Source organism: Anabrus simplex, chromosome 4 (assembly GCF_040414725.1).
Source record: "Anabrus simplex isolate iqAnaSimp1 chromosome 4, ASM4041472v1, whole genome shotgun sequence".
Lineage (NCBI taxonomy): Eukaryota > Metazoa > Arthropoda > Insecta > Orthoptera > Tettigoniidae > Anabrus > Anabrus simplex.
In genome coordinates this window covers 318,916,018-318,932,833 of record NC_090268.1, presented here as the reverse complement: position 1 = coordinate 318,932,833, position 16,816 = coordinate 318,916,018, and the positions used below count along the sequence as shown (strand labels likewise).

Sequence of the window (16,816 nt, the reverse complement as noted above, 5' to 3'; positions counted from 1 at the left end):
ATAACAGCAATTGTGCTGGAGCATGTGAGTTTTGTGTAGAGCCATCACATATATACTACTGACATAAATATAAAGATCTGTTGCAGTGTACCAAGAAGACAGCCTTATCATTTAAGGGACCAAAATCAGGCCGGTATGCAGAAATTATTAAAACTACTAAAATATGTAACTGGATTAAGAAACAATGGTTATTCAGTTTAATATAAAATGCTGCAGTTAAACGTGTTGGAGATGCAGACAAAAGCAATACAGAAATCTCACACTTAAAAGCAAGCAGAAGGTGGCCATGTACATTCATGCAGAGGAACAACCTTCCTCTTCGAAGGAGGACATCTATGTGCCAGCTGTTGCCGAAGGACCATACATCAAAAGTGGTGAAACTGCATAGGTATTTCAGATTCAAAAAGAAATTCACATCATTTTCCTCCTCTCCTCTTTCTTGAGGTTAACAACTGCTTAAAAAAAGAAAAGGAAAATCACACAAGTACTGTAAATATGGTATGTTGGAAAGTAAAGAAATGTCAATACCTTAAGATGCTGCATAAGGCTTTTCAATAATAACAAATTCTGGTTCATAAAATAGTGCTGTTCATTAAGTTTCAGTAGGTAAGACTCTTGTGGTATGAAATAGTAGTTATATTCTATTATTCATATATATAAGATTAATGAGTATACAAGCAAAATGTATGGATTTACACCTACCTAACAATAAGTACAGAGAAAGGCAGTAATCAGAAAACAGACTAGTTTTATTAGTGTGATGTGAAGCATACAGTTGAATAAATTCATTGATTTCAGATGGATACAGAGATCTGAAAAAAAGGAAGAAAAAAGATTGTGATTAAATGAGTTAATTTACATAGAAAACGTAACAACACCAAACTAAAATTTGTGTGTTACCTTCTCTCAGTATGTAAAAAATGTTACTATGCTTCTTAAAAATATATTACAAATGGTAACATATTTTCAAAATGTTGTTAATGACAGTAGGGTCACATTATACATCTCCACCCAGTAGGCTAAATTGAAAAGTCTCTCTCTCTTCTCTCATATTCATTCCAGTATAATTATTTTTACTAACAAAGTTAATATACTTGCCTGCAAAATAATTCTATTAGGATGGAAGGGTCATTCAAAGAAGTTCTTAGAGAACTCTCCTCAAACTAAACTTACAAGTGAGATTAAGGGTAAGCTTATCACTAAAAAAAAAAAAAATAAAAAAAAAAAAAGGCATTACTGGGAGATATTACAGTGAACACCACTTTGCAGTCCTTTTCTTTTTCTTTAATGAAGACCTAGAGAACAGTTAGAGCTACCATTATCTATCGATCAATTTAATGCAAAATCCAGAAGTAGTTTTTCAACTATGTCTAATGTACTATACAGTCGGCTGTAATCGAGATAGCAAAGTGACAGGTTGTACTGACTGCGAGTGCGGAGTGAGGAATAGGAGAATTGCTGTTCAACAGTATCAGGCTATCATAGGTCGATGACATGGATTTGTGAAGTGTGAGTATGCGGCAGGTGTGATGAGTAACTGGCAACAATATGGTTTTCAGGTAACTCCGATGGTGGCAGCAGTGGTAACAATACTACTTACAATAGGAAGTGTTGAGATGAATCATGGTCCAGGAACAGTGGGATCAATTGGCTGGGAAGACAGGGAGAAGATCAAAGAAATAGAAAACCTTGTCAGGCGTAACAAACTAGAGGTCTTATCCAGGAAAAATATAATGAAATGATGGAGATAAAAGATTGTGTTAATGAGGAACTGAGAATAACAACAGAGAAGGCTGTGCAGAATACTGTGAATCAGAAATACTGAAAGACAAAGTAAAAGTAAAGCAGGAAGAAAATATGTTCAACCAGGAAGCCAGGAAAATAATTTTTTTTTATCTACAGTGACCTGAGAGAGAAAATGAAAATTTATACAATGCAGTGAATAAGGTGTTGAATGTTATACAAAACTACTGTATATGAAGGTGAACTGCAGTGAAGTAGAAACAGATGACATGCATGAATGGGGAGAGTGAAGGGAAAGAGGCCAATTAAAGTAAAAGTTTTTATCAGCTTTCATGGCAAATAAAGTTTTAAGGAACACTAAGAATTTAAAAAGGAGAAAAAAATAAGGGCAAAAAAAGACATGGACAAAGATACCATCATGGAGCAGGGGATTTTGCATTTACAATTAGGAATGCAAGGAATTCAGCACTCAAGGCATACATATGAAAATAGTGCTTAATAGTTGGTGATGGTAATTGGTGGTGAGGTTGGACACCAGTGCAGCTAAAGGAAATGGATCAGAAGCAACAGCAAAGTGTGACATATACGAGAGATGATACAATGTGCAAGGTTCCTATGAATAAGGATAGTGCTTGTGCAGCAATTAGTGAAACTACAGAAGATAGAAAGGTTCGGTGCACTGTAAGGCCGGTGAAAGGAAGTGAACAGACAGCCGTACTGAGCCCTTAGGCTTGCGCGCTCATTATGCTGTACGGGTCAATTTCGCAGAGTCACGAAGTCTAAATGTAAGTTTTATTATTATGTTAGCGGCGAGCCAGGAAGGGAAAAGACAGCTGTGTGGAAAAGGACGGACAGGGAAAAACACGACAATACCACACATAAACCTGTCCCTACCCATCATAAACCATGATTAAGAAGGTATAGAGATGAAAGGGGGTGTTGCTTGCCTGGAAAAACAATATATCGCAGGAGAGGGTGTGCAAAAATATACGATTTTGTAAAGAACTCCAGAAGAGTGTAATTAAAAGAAAAGAAACCTTGGGAGAAGGCCGAGAGTTCAAAAACATTTTTCAAGCCAAAAGGACGGAAGACAAGAACAAATGGGCAGATTGCTATTTGCTTTACGTCGTACCGACACAGATAGGTCTTATGGCAATGATGGGACAGGAAAGGCCTAGGAATTGGAAGTGGCCGTGGCCTTAAGGGATAGCCTGGTGTGAAAATGAGAAACCACGGAAAACAATCTTCAAGCTGCCGACAGTGGGGTTCAAACCCAGTATCTCCCGGATGCGAGCTCACAGCAGTGCTCCCCTAACCACACGGCCACCTCGCCCAGTAAAGGGCAGATTGAGACCAAACCCGGGTCAACTGATGCCCGGAGGGAACCGAACTTGGTGACCAAACCATCCGACACAAAAGTGAAGTTACAAGTAACTAATCTCATGTTTGTTCTGTATTGAAGATAACAATAAGTAAGATAAGTAAGTAAGTAAGATAAGATAAGTAACAATAAGTAATATCTTATTTACAAAAGTGATGCCAGGACCAATGAGGGAGAGCAGTAAATTGAAAATGTTAAGGATCCACCTTTTCAATACAATTTTAACTTGTTAAAATTTAACATTTGTCACTGTAGGTGCAGTCATGTGTTTTATATTGTGCCTTACCTGCGTCCAGGGCGGGTCGCGAAGAAATCCAGACTAGCATACTCAGGGTTGATTGCCTATCAAAGTTTCCTTTTTAACGTGGATTCATGAAAGTTGCGAAAGCTTTCTATCTTTTTATAAGCCATCCGTTGCAAACACTGATGGATATCTCCATCCTACCAATTATCAATTATATTGAAATTTACCTTAAATTAAATTATATATTGTACCAGTAAAAGAGCCCGACTCTCAGATTATATTTTAAAGTAAGCGAGTATATAGTTCTCAGGGCAAAAACTGGGTGACTAGTAGCTAGGGCTCGGTACAGGAGGTAGGATCCAATCTCCAAGAAAACTTTGACATTGACTGAACATGAGTTTATTCATATAAGACATGAAATTGCACATCACCTCCAGGTAGATATAAGCTGTCTTCCACATAGTCCTATAACATGGCTCGGATTCTCCAGTTCACCAAGTCGAGCAGGTTGGAACACGTTCCAGAAGATTCCAGGGACTCCGTACAGAAGCAGCTGGACTGTCTGGATTGGTAGAAGGTAGAGATGCCTGGAACTTTCGAGGCCCAGGTTGAACCCCGATGATCCAGGTGATGTTGCAGATGATCATTTATTACCTCAGTCCAACATGACTGAGAGGGTTGATGTCTCCAAGGTCACTCGCAGTACTGATAAATCTGAGTTCATGAAAACCTTGGGTGATTAACCTATTAGCAAAGTCACTGGTTATTATTCGTTAAGACTTTCAAAATTTAACACTCGTAAAATGATATATCTCTGTATACGAGGATTATGAGTACTTTCGAAGTTCACCACTAGCGAAGTCCTCATCTCTGAATAAATACTGGCAAAAATAACACAAGTCCCTTCTCATGAAACTATGACCAAATTTAAAGTTCATCACTGGCGAAGGTACAAGTCTTTGAATGAACATGGACGAAAAACACAAGTCCATCCACATGAATAAATTTACAGTCTATCACTGGCGAAATTTATAAGTCTTTGAATCAACACTGGCGAATGTACAAGTCTTTGAATGAACATGTACGAAAAACACAAGTCTATCCACATGAATAAATTTACAGTCTATCACTGGCGAAATTTATAAGTCTTTGAATCAACACTGGCGAATGTACAAGTCTTTGAGTGAACATGTACAAAAAACACAAGTTTATTAGAGGAATGAGTCTCTTAACACTCGCAAATATTGCAGGTTCAATTTATGAAGAATTTGTTCTTTAACATACGTAAATAATACAAGTCCAATTATGAATTTAACACACGTAAATAATACAAGTCCATTTCATGAATAATTGGAAAAATTCCAATCTCGAACACCCGTAAATATTGTAAGTTCAATTATGAAGACTTAGAAAATGTTCTTTAACACTCGAAATATTGCAAGTCCACTTGAGAATACTTGGAAGAATTCGTTCTCCCACACTCGAAGAAAATACAAGTTCACTTTATGAATATTAGAAAATTACAGAGTTCCCCGTCGGGACTGTCACTACACGACGATAGTAGCAGCGAGAGTATCCACGCTGACTACTCAGCTGTAACTGAGTGAACAGGCTACAGTGGGCCCTCCTTTTATTCGATCCGGGACGTCTACGTCACAATACAGCTTGACTGAATATCTCCTGAATCCCTCGATGGATTTATTTCAAACTCGAGCATTGCGACGTTCAGGCGATCGCAAACAAGATGACATATCGCTCAAGCCGCTAGCGTAATTATTACGGGAGTTACAAAATTTTCCCCGTCGAACAATCTGGAAGATGTGACGTGGAATCTAGAATATACGAGTCCAGGCTGGGAACACGTGCTGTGACGGGCGGGCGGTCTAACTAGCCCCTGTAGCTACGTCACAGCTCACAGCTGCCCTTCACTCGTTTGCTTGCCCCGCTGACGGTAAACAAACCAGGCGTGCTCAGAACATTACGCGTGGTAATTAAATGTCATTTATACTAAAAAAATACTCATGTACAGGTCGTAACCGGTACAATATATATATAATGCTTACACTAGAGCATAAATATAGATACCACTATATCTTTATCGAACTATTTACTCAAATTCTGAGAAAATTGTGAGAAAGGAAATATAGTTAAAAATAAAATTATCATCTCCCATCTCCTTCAAAAATTTATTAATTTTCATTGTAGTACTTAGGATCCTTGATTGAATTGTAATAATAATTATGTACAACAAGAAAAATAAAATAATTATGTAACACTCAAATTATTGAAATGAAATCACATATCATCTTCACATCATTAACTATACTTATAAAAGAAAATGTTCCTAAACTCCAATCGAAGTTTCTCAAAATATTTACAAATCGACTCGGGAAATTTCAGCATCGTTTATTACTCTTCTTGTAATCATTTATTTTTTTATATACTGTATTTAGGATGAGCATTGGATTTTCTTTATTATGGGATTCTGTTTTGGGGTGCATCGGGAAAAAGATAAGTGCCAAGTCAGCCATAATATGCACTAATATATACATTAATATTTAACATCACTTGTCAGCTCAAATATATAATTCATCTTATAAATCTTACAAATTAGTTTAATCGCGTAAATGTGTCTGATGAGACCCATTGTCAGATAACTAATTGAATTCCAACACATTATCTAGTGTCATTTTCTAAAATAAGTATAGAATACTATTCATGAAGGCTCTATCAATTATTTTACCTACAGGAATTATATGTGAAGAAATTATAATACTTGTACATAGGATTCAGTGAGTGTCATGTACTTCTTCAACGAATACTCATCATTACAGTAGAGATATAGGTTAATTTTAATCAATATTGTACTCAACCTTCCCTGTAATTATTTCAATGATTTACTAGTGCCATAACTCATAATCTTCACCATATGTTTCCACTCATGTTGGATATGGAATACCTGTCAACGATTACACATCATGGTATCAAGTATATTACTGATCCCGGATTGCATCAATATTCTTCTCTTTATCTTCATAATTAATTATTCCCTTCCTTAGTGATGAAACAATACACATCACATTTATTTATCCTTCCTCATATCCATTTAATATTCCTTATATCACTTTCTTCATATATCATTATCATACCTCTTCTTTCTCTCGCAAATAATTCTCAACTATACCTTAACTTGATGTTCGGAATCCTCTGACTATCAATATATTCATTTGATTAATCCATCTCTTCTCAATCAATCTCATTATCACTTCATATTACTCTCATATCCATATATAATTCAATTCTGATTCTATATGGCACTGTTCAATCTTCATACTACTACCGATATGGATCTCGTAATTCATATATAATAATTTCTTCACGTGCTTAAATATCACTGCGATGGCACTTACGTATTGTTCACTTCACATTTCCTAGCCAAGGATTGGTTATTATCCCTGTATTCTGACACAAGTATAACGCCAATTTGCGACAATCTAACATATCTGAGCTAATTTGAAGATTACAATGTTTAACCATCAGTTCACCAACAAATATTAACAATTATATTAAAATCTGCAAGATTTATCTAACTTACTGTGCTAAAAAAAAAGACTTATCTTTTTCCGTCAGCTCCACCAGGATTGAATTAGATGCTCCAGGACATCGGTGGTTCGGGCTCGGCAATTACATCCTCTCGCTGGTCATAAGGATGCTCTGGAATAGGTAAGGTACCTTTCCTGTCACCTTAGCTCAGCCTCCTCCAGACATCTCGCCATCGTCTTCTTAGAACGTCACGAGAGCCATGTCTTGTGCAAATATAATAGAAATAAAATTATATGAAGTTAGTTGCGTCATAATACGGAATTCATAGCCTTCTAACATTCGAGCTTTAATGTGAATTCTGTCGTTTTAACTTTAGTCTTAATAGTGTTTGTAGACTACAAAATGTCTACCCTTGTCTCAAATATCTGTATTAAAGTTGTTATTTTATGGGTTAATTTAGTTATTTCTCCGTATCCTCGAGATTTTCTTCCTTGTAATCGTGTCAAGGGTTATCCCTTGTCGTCTTGATAATCCAATGTATGCACTTCTTTCTAATTTTCTTCTTGTTTCGTAGATTTATTAATGTATTCTGTAATTATGCGTTCTCCAATAAGTATATATTCTGCCAATCTTCTTCCTTAAATGAATTTATTTCTAAGTCTTGAAATATTGTATGTATTAGGTATCTCCAGATCAACACGACGTTTCTCAAGCTTGCTCTTTCAATTTTCCTTTTTTCAAAAGTAGTGTTCTAACAATTCTGAATTCTTTCTTTGTCTCAATCACTGCCACTTTGATCTTTTCTACTTCGATCTCGTAATATATTGTATCTCATTGATATAGATGACTGAGTTTATTCATCATATTTAACTTAGATCTTGGCAACTGCGTCCATTTTAGTTCCATTAAATTACAATTTTCGGACAGTGAAATGGCACAATATTGTTTTTTGATTAGTTGTGATTTGCTCGTTAGATTCATTGGCTGATGATGATGCATAATGAGCATCGAAACTAGTACCAACCTTGTATAAAATGACATGCGATCTAACTCACAATAATAAATTGTCATTGTACTAAAAAAAGTGGATGCTTAACATTTTCAATTTACTGTAATCCCAGTTCAATACGGAACATAATGAAGTTTCTAACTTTTAATGAGAGATAGCGCGGGAGGAAGGACTGGAATATGATTGGAAGAGAACCCAGTACGTGAATTTGAAAATCTAGCTTAGGAGGAGCGACAGAAGTGATGAAAAGTGTCAACTTGGAGAGGGGAGGAGTATTTCCATTCTTATTATCTATCAGTAACATTTTACTGGTCTGTTAGCAGTCAAGTAACCAGGCGAGTTGACCGTGCAGTTAGGGGCGCGCAGCTGAGAGCTTGCATCTGGGAGAGGTGGTGGTGGTGGTGATTATTGTTTTAAGAGGAAGTACAACTAGGCAACCATCCTCACATCTGGGAGATAGTGGGTTCGAACCCCACTGTCGGCAGCCCTGAAGATGGTTTTCCGTGGTTTCCAATTTTCAAACCAGGCAAATGCTGGGGCTGTACCTTAATTAAGTCCACGGCTGCTTCCTTTCCAGTCCTAGCCCTTTCCTATCCCATCGTCGCCATAAGACCTATCTGTGTCAGTGCGACATAAAGCAAAAAAAAAAGCAATCTAGTACAGTAATACCTCGTTTATCCGGATCTCCGGATTATCCAGATCAGATCTGTAGATATTTTTTAAAAATTGAATGTTCACATTAGATAATAAATTTAACTAGACAGCAAGAACATAACTATAAGTACGCCAAATATTAGCTTTTTAGTTGGATTCAATGTACGGTTCCTGCATAAATTGTAAATTAATAATGGTACTGTAATAACTAGGCATACTGTAAAATGCTACCTGTTGAGTTTAAGAAAGATTTAGTAGTGTGTCACACGCTGCTGACACGGTATGCCTCACCAGTTATAAATAACGCTGGGGTAGAGCGTTGACCTTGATCCCTATGCGTCACTACACCTCCCTCTATCTCCTCAGTTTTCCTACAATTTTCAAACGGCACGGGTCATTAAGTTTATCGTGTCTGTTTCAACCGGATTGTTTTTGTTTCTTATCAAAGTGTTTGGGAGTGTAATTCAGTGTGCTGTACAAGTTTAAAATTACATCAAAGCGAAAGAAGATTGTGGTTCCAATGGATAAAAGAGGCTATTAATCGAATTGATAAACGAGAAACATTGAAGAAAATAGCTGGTAAATTAGGAGTTGGGACTTCAACAGTGTCCGACAGGAAGAAGCAAAGAAAAGATATTGACGATTTTTGTTGTAAAATGATATGTAAAGAGAGCTTGGAAGGCAGAGGAACAGCAAAAACAAAAAAAAAAGCATTATATAACGCACTATTCACATGGTACAGTGTTCAGCGAGAACGTGGTTTGCCTATATCTGGGCCGGTTTGGCCCAGAAAGCTTTGAGCTTAAACAAAATATTACTGAATTCTAACCTAAATTTCACTGCTAGCCAGGGGTATTTAGAGCGTTGGAAAAACCGACACGGTATTTGCCAACTTACTGTGACTGGAGAGAACTTGTCTAGTGATGTTGCTGGTGCTGAAAAATTTAAAACGCACTTAGAACAACTTGTTTCATCTGAAGAATTGACACCCAATCAAATTTATAATGGTGATGAAACTGGGCTTTTTTACCGGAAGCTTCCTAGCAAAACGTTAGCATCAAAGCTTGAAAATTTGGCTAAGGGGTATAAGAAAATTAAAGATAGGATAACTGCTATGGCTTGTAGCAATGCATCAGAGAATCATAAGCATCCACTTGTCACTGTAGGGAAATCAAAGAATCCCCGAGCACTAAAAATTGTGAACCATAATTCAATGCCAGTAGTTTACCGATCACAAAAAAGTGCGTGGATGGACAGATTTTTGTTTTAAGAACTGGTTTTTTAATAACTTTGTTCCTGAAGTTCGAAAATTCCCGAAAGAAAATAGTTTACCAGAAAAAGCAATTTTACTGATCAACAATGTTCCGTCTCATCCGGGAGAAGAACTCATGAGTGGAGGAATAAAAGTGAAATTTCTTCCACCAAACGTAACCCCACTGCTGCAGCCTATGGACCAGGGAGTCCTTGAAAAAATCAAAAGACTTTACCAAAAAGAACTGATTGGTAAAATAATTGAAGAGGAAGGAGAAAGGAGTGTGGTTGATTTGTTGAAATCAGCCAACATCAAAGACGTTATTTACATGGTTGCCGACGTTTGGGGTTGCAATACAAAAGACTCTGAAAAAGTCATGGAAAAAACTGTGGCCTGCTATTTGTGCTACAAATGAAATGGCAAGCGACGATTTGGTGCAAGTGACTGCAGACGACCTGCAAATGTTAGGAACAATAAGTGGGTGCTCAGATGTTGATAAGGAAGACGGCAGTGAGTGGCTGAAAGACAACAATGACGGCGACTACGGCACTATGTCGGAAGAAGAAATTGTAGCGGCATGCACATCTACAGCCGACAGTGAGAGAGAAGATGACGTGGACGAGGAGGGACCGATCACACTGCAACAGCGGACGACACATGCCAATGCTGCCCACCAGCTGACAAACATTATGATGTACTTGGAGCATCAGCCCGAAACCACTCCAGCTGAACTATTAGTGATAAAGCATTTGCATGACCGTGCTTCGTTCAAACATCACACGTGTTTAAAATAGAAGACTGTGGATCTTCTTTGTTAAGAAATGATGTGATTTTATGTACAGTAGGGTAATTAAGATTTTTATATTTTTTAATGTCTTGTAAACAATACTATGTACAGTACATAATTTTATTACAAGACGGGCTAGTTTCTATCGTCATAAGTGGCAAGTCTGCTTATTTAAGGATTTAAGAATTTTGTTTGGTTTATTACCCGTACAAGCCGGATTATCCAAATTTTCAATTATCCGGATTGCCTTTGGTCCCAGTTTGTCTGGATAAATGAGGTTTTACTGTACTACATTCAATATCCAGCAGAGACTTTAAGGCGACACTCCGAAGATAAAAATTGATATTTTGGTCATTTTGAGGAAATTTTTTTTAATAACTGAAATTGAAAGGATTGGGTTTCTTTTTTGTCACGAAGTTATTCCACTGAATTCAAATAATTTATCACTGTAATGATACTTTGTGTGCCAACTGTAATTTTTCTCCCATAATATTCTGTCTAATGTAACAGATCTGTATGGTATATGTATCACAGCTATATTAAACCTGCGTATGGAATTTTTGATTGCAGAATTTTTTCAAGTAGTAGGGATTCTTAAGTCCAAAATTTTAGAACGTAAAAATTACACAAACTTTAGCATGATATATCTGCTTATATAAATCATGTACAGAAAAATTGATACGTAGTGCTTTTAAAAGAAGTATTATCTACCTAATTACAAATTTACATTAACATGTTAATTAAATTTCATGAAAAAATGGAGTTAAAATTTCAAAAACAAAAACTTATTTTGGAAAAACTATTAATTGTATATGAAAGAAATGTTTGTGATATCTCTACTTTTATATAGGTGACATTCCCACACAGTTTCGTGAAAATCCATGCATTAGGTAAAAATATCTTTTTATCTCCGGAGTGTCGCCTTAACATAACGTTACTGTCCTTGCACAGCTGAACTTTGGAGAGCATTTCTTCAGACATAGGGATTGAGCCGCGCGATCGTAATATGTATACAGCAGTGCCACAATGTTAGAGTGTACGTGTATGTGTGAAAGACATGAACAAATCTACAAGTGCAAGTCCAGAGCACAAAAATGCGACAATACGCAAGTGTGCAGAAACTGAAGTGCCAAGTTCGATTCCGATATTACAGAATGAGTGACGCAGTACGAGTATGTTCTGTCCGTCATAGCGATGCGGAGATGCAGCATTTCCTGAACTGTGTGTATGCAGAGACATACTGAACTAGCAGTTGAATTGACGCTAGCCAGATGTAAGATATAATCATCATGAAGCCAGAAACATTTTATAGCTAAGCCAAATAGCTAACGGTCACAAATTTGCATATAAATGTTACCAGGCTACTAATAAGTCAGCAGCAAACGAGATTCAGCACAGCTGGTTCCAGTACCAGGAGCAACAGAGAGGATTCGCGACTATGGAACGAGACGTCAGGACCAGACCCGTGGAGAACGATTTTCTGGAACATCCTCCGACGATGAAGATGAACGAGTAAAACAGCATGGGGCCATCCAGCCTGATACAGTCTTACCTGAGATGAGTAGCTTTTTAAATTCCTAAGAATGTAATACTTTATGTAGTTAATCAGAGAGATTTTCACAAATAAGATAAAATTGAATACAATACTCAAGAATACTAACCTCCGTTTTACCCTTACGCAAAACAAACCAACAACAAGCAAACTTTCAACCGAGGAAAGGACACAAAGATCGGAGCGTCTGAAGAAGTACTGGGAGGACCGCAAAGCCCAAACAATCCCTTCGATAAGACCTGAACGATGGACTGACTAAAGCGATCCTATGCGGTTATATGACAAGAAGAAGAAGAAGAAGAAGGGTTTTCTTGCACATAGTAGTCGTAATTAAATAATTTCTTTGATTAATTCTTAGTGATGAGGCAACCACCAGATTTATTTAACTAGAGATAATGATAATATGGTCTGTGAATCGTATTCATGTCATCCCCATTTCATTTTATTTGTGGGAAATAGAAAAGTAACAAGCATGTCATGTGAAGTAATTGTATATAAGGGAATGTTAATCTTCATATTAATCAGTAAACCTAAAGGACCAAGTCAAATGTAAAGTAAGCATATCAGCCTATAAGATCATGTCAGGTCTAGCGCAGTCGAGTAGTTTGCATGCCCAGTGTTACAAATATAAGCATGGATGTGAGGGCCATTCTGTGAGTGTGATTTTAAACAAAATTGTAGCTATTTCTTGTTTATTTGTGTTTAGATACTCATTGTTGAAAATCTTGTCTGTTCAAATTGGAACAAGGGTCAATATGAATTGAGATTAGATGTGAATCTCAGGCTTAATTAGAAATCAGTTGAAAGCAGTAGGTCATGGTTAAATAATTGCTGGGCAAAGAGAGAAATCTTTGAATGAAGTCAATCAGTTAGGTCAAAAGAGGTCTTGGGATAGAATCGTCATTTATACGCTATAAGAAAGCAGACAGATAATGTAATTCATGTAGGACTGTGGAATAATTTTATTGTGAAGTTCATACAGGAATTCGATAGTGAGCCATTAGTGCCATGAATAGTCAATTAATTGACAAGCTTTGGGGACAGTAATAATGATTAGCAGCATGTTCTTTGAAGTGAAGGCAAGGTAAGTGGTTGCCTGCATCTTAGATATGCACAATTTGAATCTTTGAAAGGAATTAACGAATTAGAGGAACCTGTGACCTTCCGCATGTACTGGACGTAGGGAATGTCTAACGAGAGAAATAATATAGCCCCAAGGATTGTTTAGATAGTAGCCTATATGTAGGGAATATCCCCAGTAATTATATAGGAGCAAGTAATCATAGCCGTTCTGATCCTTTGCAACAGATTAGAAACGACGACGTATAATTACGAAATCAGTAGAGGAGATTAATGAGGGAGCATAAATTGAGATTCACAGACAGTTAATCAGTGTCCGTATGCAAGAGAAACGATGAACATGGAACGGTGGAGGTCTCTCTTGGTCAGTGTGTGTTTTCTTTTGTGTATGCTTGTGAGAAGGACATGATGTTACAGGGTGCATGTGCTCTAGGCTAATTTATTGATTTGATCTCTCTTTTACCATGGTGAATCAAAATCCATGTCAGGGTTTTATGTGATTGTACGTAATTTTATTGTGTGTGTAATCAGTTATTGCGATTCACGTATGATTATTAAGATAAGTGTAGGCTAAGTGATAATACCCCCTAAATAATTACGTAAAGACGGTTAGGATTTCACCACAATGTCTGCGGATATAAAGTTTTAAGCAACTCATTTCTCATGAATGAAATAAAAGTCACCCATGATAAAATCGCAAGTGTAATCTGGTTATACACAAGTTATTTGATTCTGAACTGATAAGCATTTCTATGCTGGATCAGGCATTTTGAAGGACTCAAGAACATCTGTTGACATAATGTCAATTTATTTGTATGCGTTTCTGTTTGGTCATTTTTATTGAGTTCAATCATTTTGTGGTTTCATGTCTGCCCGATATTAATGCTGGTCTGTCGAAGTATAAGTTCCCCAAAATCTGCATTAGCAGTAAAATTTTAGATTATGATTAGACTTAGGACCGGAGATGCCTGAGTGACTCACTAGTTGGGGCATCACCAGATTTTGGCGGTGATATGGGGACAGTACTTCAAGAAGTTTTGAATGTCGGAATAGCTGACTGCCGGTTAGAACCATGGACTCATGTCCAGGCAACAGCAGAGAAACAGAAGACAGTGGTGGTGGTGGCGACAGCGGTGATTATTGTTTTAAGAAGAAGTACAATTGGGCAACCATCCTCTAAGAACGGAGGAGAGAAATAGTAGCAAGAGAGTTTTAAGGACTTCTAGTCCAAAAAGGACAATATGGACAAGAAAATTATCAGTTTACCACAAGGCAATATCTTTGAAGTAGAGAAAGCGAGGGTAAAAAGAAGTAAGCCTACCATCCAAACAGAGGGTAAAAATAAAAAGTAAGTAGAATGGATGTGTGAATATAGGGGATTTTTGAACAAGACAGGAAAAGAAGAGGTGAAACAATTAATGGCTAAAGGATGGACATTATTAATTTCGTTGATAGTTGGATTGCACCAGGGTATGAAGTCCATGTAGAAGGTTTTAAAACATATACCAAGCCAAGAGATAGGAGTTCTCATATGGGTAGATATCCTGGTGGAATACTAACCTTTATAAGGGATAATATACAGGGAAAAACTGAATTCGTAGAAGTAGAAAAAGTTCCTTGGATAAATAAAAAGACGAATTGGAAGATAGAAATAAGCTTATGCCTTGGTTTTGTCTACAACTAACCTGAAGACTCCCCATTTGCACATAAAGATTTATTTCATGAGTTGGCAACAGAAATAATCAGATTAAGGAATATGGGGATCATTGTAAGTACGTAGGTGTCAATACTGTATAAGGAAAGATCTTCATTAGGGAAATCACATAAATGTGATTGTAAATAAAGGGTACAGATCTCTGCACATGGTTATGAGGGTATTTAGGGGTTGTAGTGACTCACCCAGCTCATCTCCTTTCTCCCAAATCTTCCTAGCCCAAACTTTGCAACATTTTTGTAACACTACTCGTTTGTCGGAAATCACCCAGAACAAATCGAGCTGCTTTTCTTTGGTTTTTTTTCCAGTTCTTGAATTAAGTAATCCTCGTGAGGGTTCCATACACTGGAACCATATTCTAGTTCGGGTCCTACCAGAGACTTATATGCCCTCTCCTTTACATCCTTACTACAACCCCTAAATACCCTCATAACCACGTGCAGAGATCTGTACCCTTTATTAACAATCTATGTGATTACCCCATGAAGGTCTTTTCTTATATTAACACCTAGGTACTTACAATGGTCCCCAAAATGAACTTTCACCCCATCAAGGACTTTCCTATTTGTGAAACTCACAACCTGACTTTTATCCCCGTTTATCATCATACCATTGCCCACCATCCATCTCACAACACTATCAAGGTCACCCTGCAGCCGCTCACAATCTTGTAACTTATTTATTACTCTGTACAGAATAACATCATCTGCAAACAGCCTTATCTCTGATTCCACTTTTTTACACATATCATTGATATATATAAGAAAACATAAAGGTCCAATAATACTGCCTTGAGGAATTCCCCTCTTAATTATTACAGGGTCAGATAAAGCTTCGCCTACTCTAATTCTCTGAGTTCTATTTTCTAGAAATATAGCCACCCATTCAGTCACTCTTTTTTCCAGTCCAATTGCACTCATTTTTGCCAGTAGTCTTTCATGATCTACCCTATCAAATGCCTTAGATAGTTAATAGCAATACAGTCCATTTGGCCTCCTGAATCCAGGATATCTGCTAAATCTTGCTGAAATCCTACAAGCTGAGCTTCAGTGGAATAACCTTTCCTAAACCCAAACTGCCTTCTGTCAAACCAGTTACTAATTTTGCAAACATGTCTAATATAATCAGAAAGAATGCTTTCCCAAAGCTTACATGCAATGCATGTCAAACTGACTGGCCTGTAATTTTCAGCTTTATGTCTATCACCCGTTCCTTTACACACAGGGACTACTATAGCAACTCTCCATTCATTTGGTATAGCTCCTTCAACCAAACAATAATCAAATAAGTATTTCATATATAGTACTATATCCCAACCCACTGCCTTTAGTACATCCCCAGAAATCTTATCAATTCCAGCTGCTTTTCCAGTTTTCAACTTTTGTATCTTACTGTAAATGTCATTGTCATCATAGGTGAATTTTAATACTTCTTTAGTATTACTCATCTCCCCTATCTGGACATTATCCTTGTAACCAACAATCTTTACATACTACTGACTGAATACTTATGCCTTTCAAGATCCTCGCATACACACTCTTCTTGTTCATTAATGATTCCGGGAATGTCCTTCTTTGGACCTGTTTCTGCCTTAAAATACCTATACATAGCCTTCCATTTTTCATTTTTCCATTTGTATGACCACCAATTATACTTGCCATCATGTTATCCTTAGCTGACTTCTTTGCTAGATTCAATTTCCTAGCAAGTTCCTTCAATTTATCCTTACTTCCACGACCATTTCTAACTATTTTGTTCCAACCTGCACCTCCTTCTTAATCTCTTTACTTCTCTGTTATAATACAGTGGATCTTTACCATTTCTTACCACCTTTAAAGGTACAAACCTATCTTCACA

General features: G+C 37.0%; 1 protein-coding gene across 1 annotated transcript in view; it reads right to left on the bottom strand.

Moving 5' to 3' along the window:
• Positions 1-731: 731 nt before the first annotated feature.
• LOC136872681 (protein KRTCAP2 homolog) overlaps positions 732-16,816 on the bottom strand; it is a 139,568-nt gene continuing 123,483 nt past the window's right edge. Inside the window, exon 6 of the mRNA XM_068227258.1 lies at positions 732-812. The gene's annotated coding sequence lies outside the window, so the exon portion shown is untranslated. The remainder of the gene's footprint in view (positions 813-16,816) is intronic.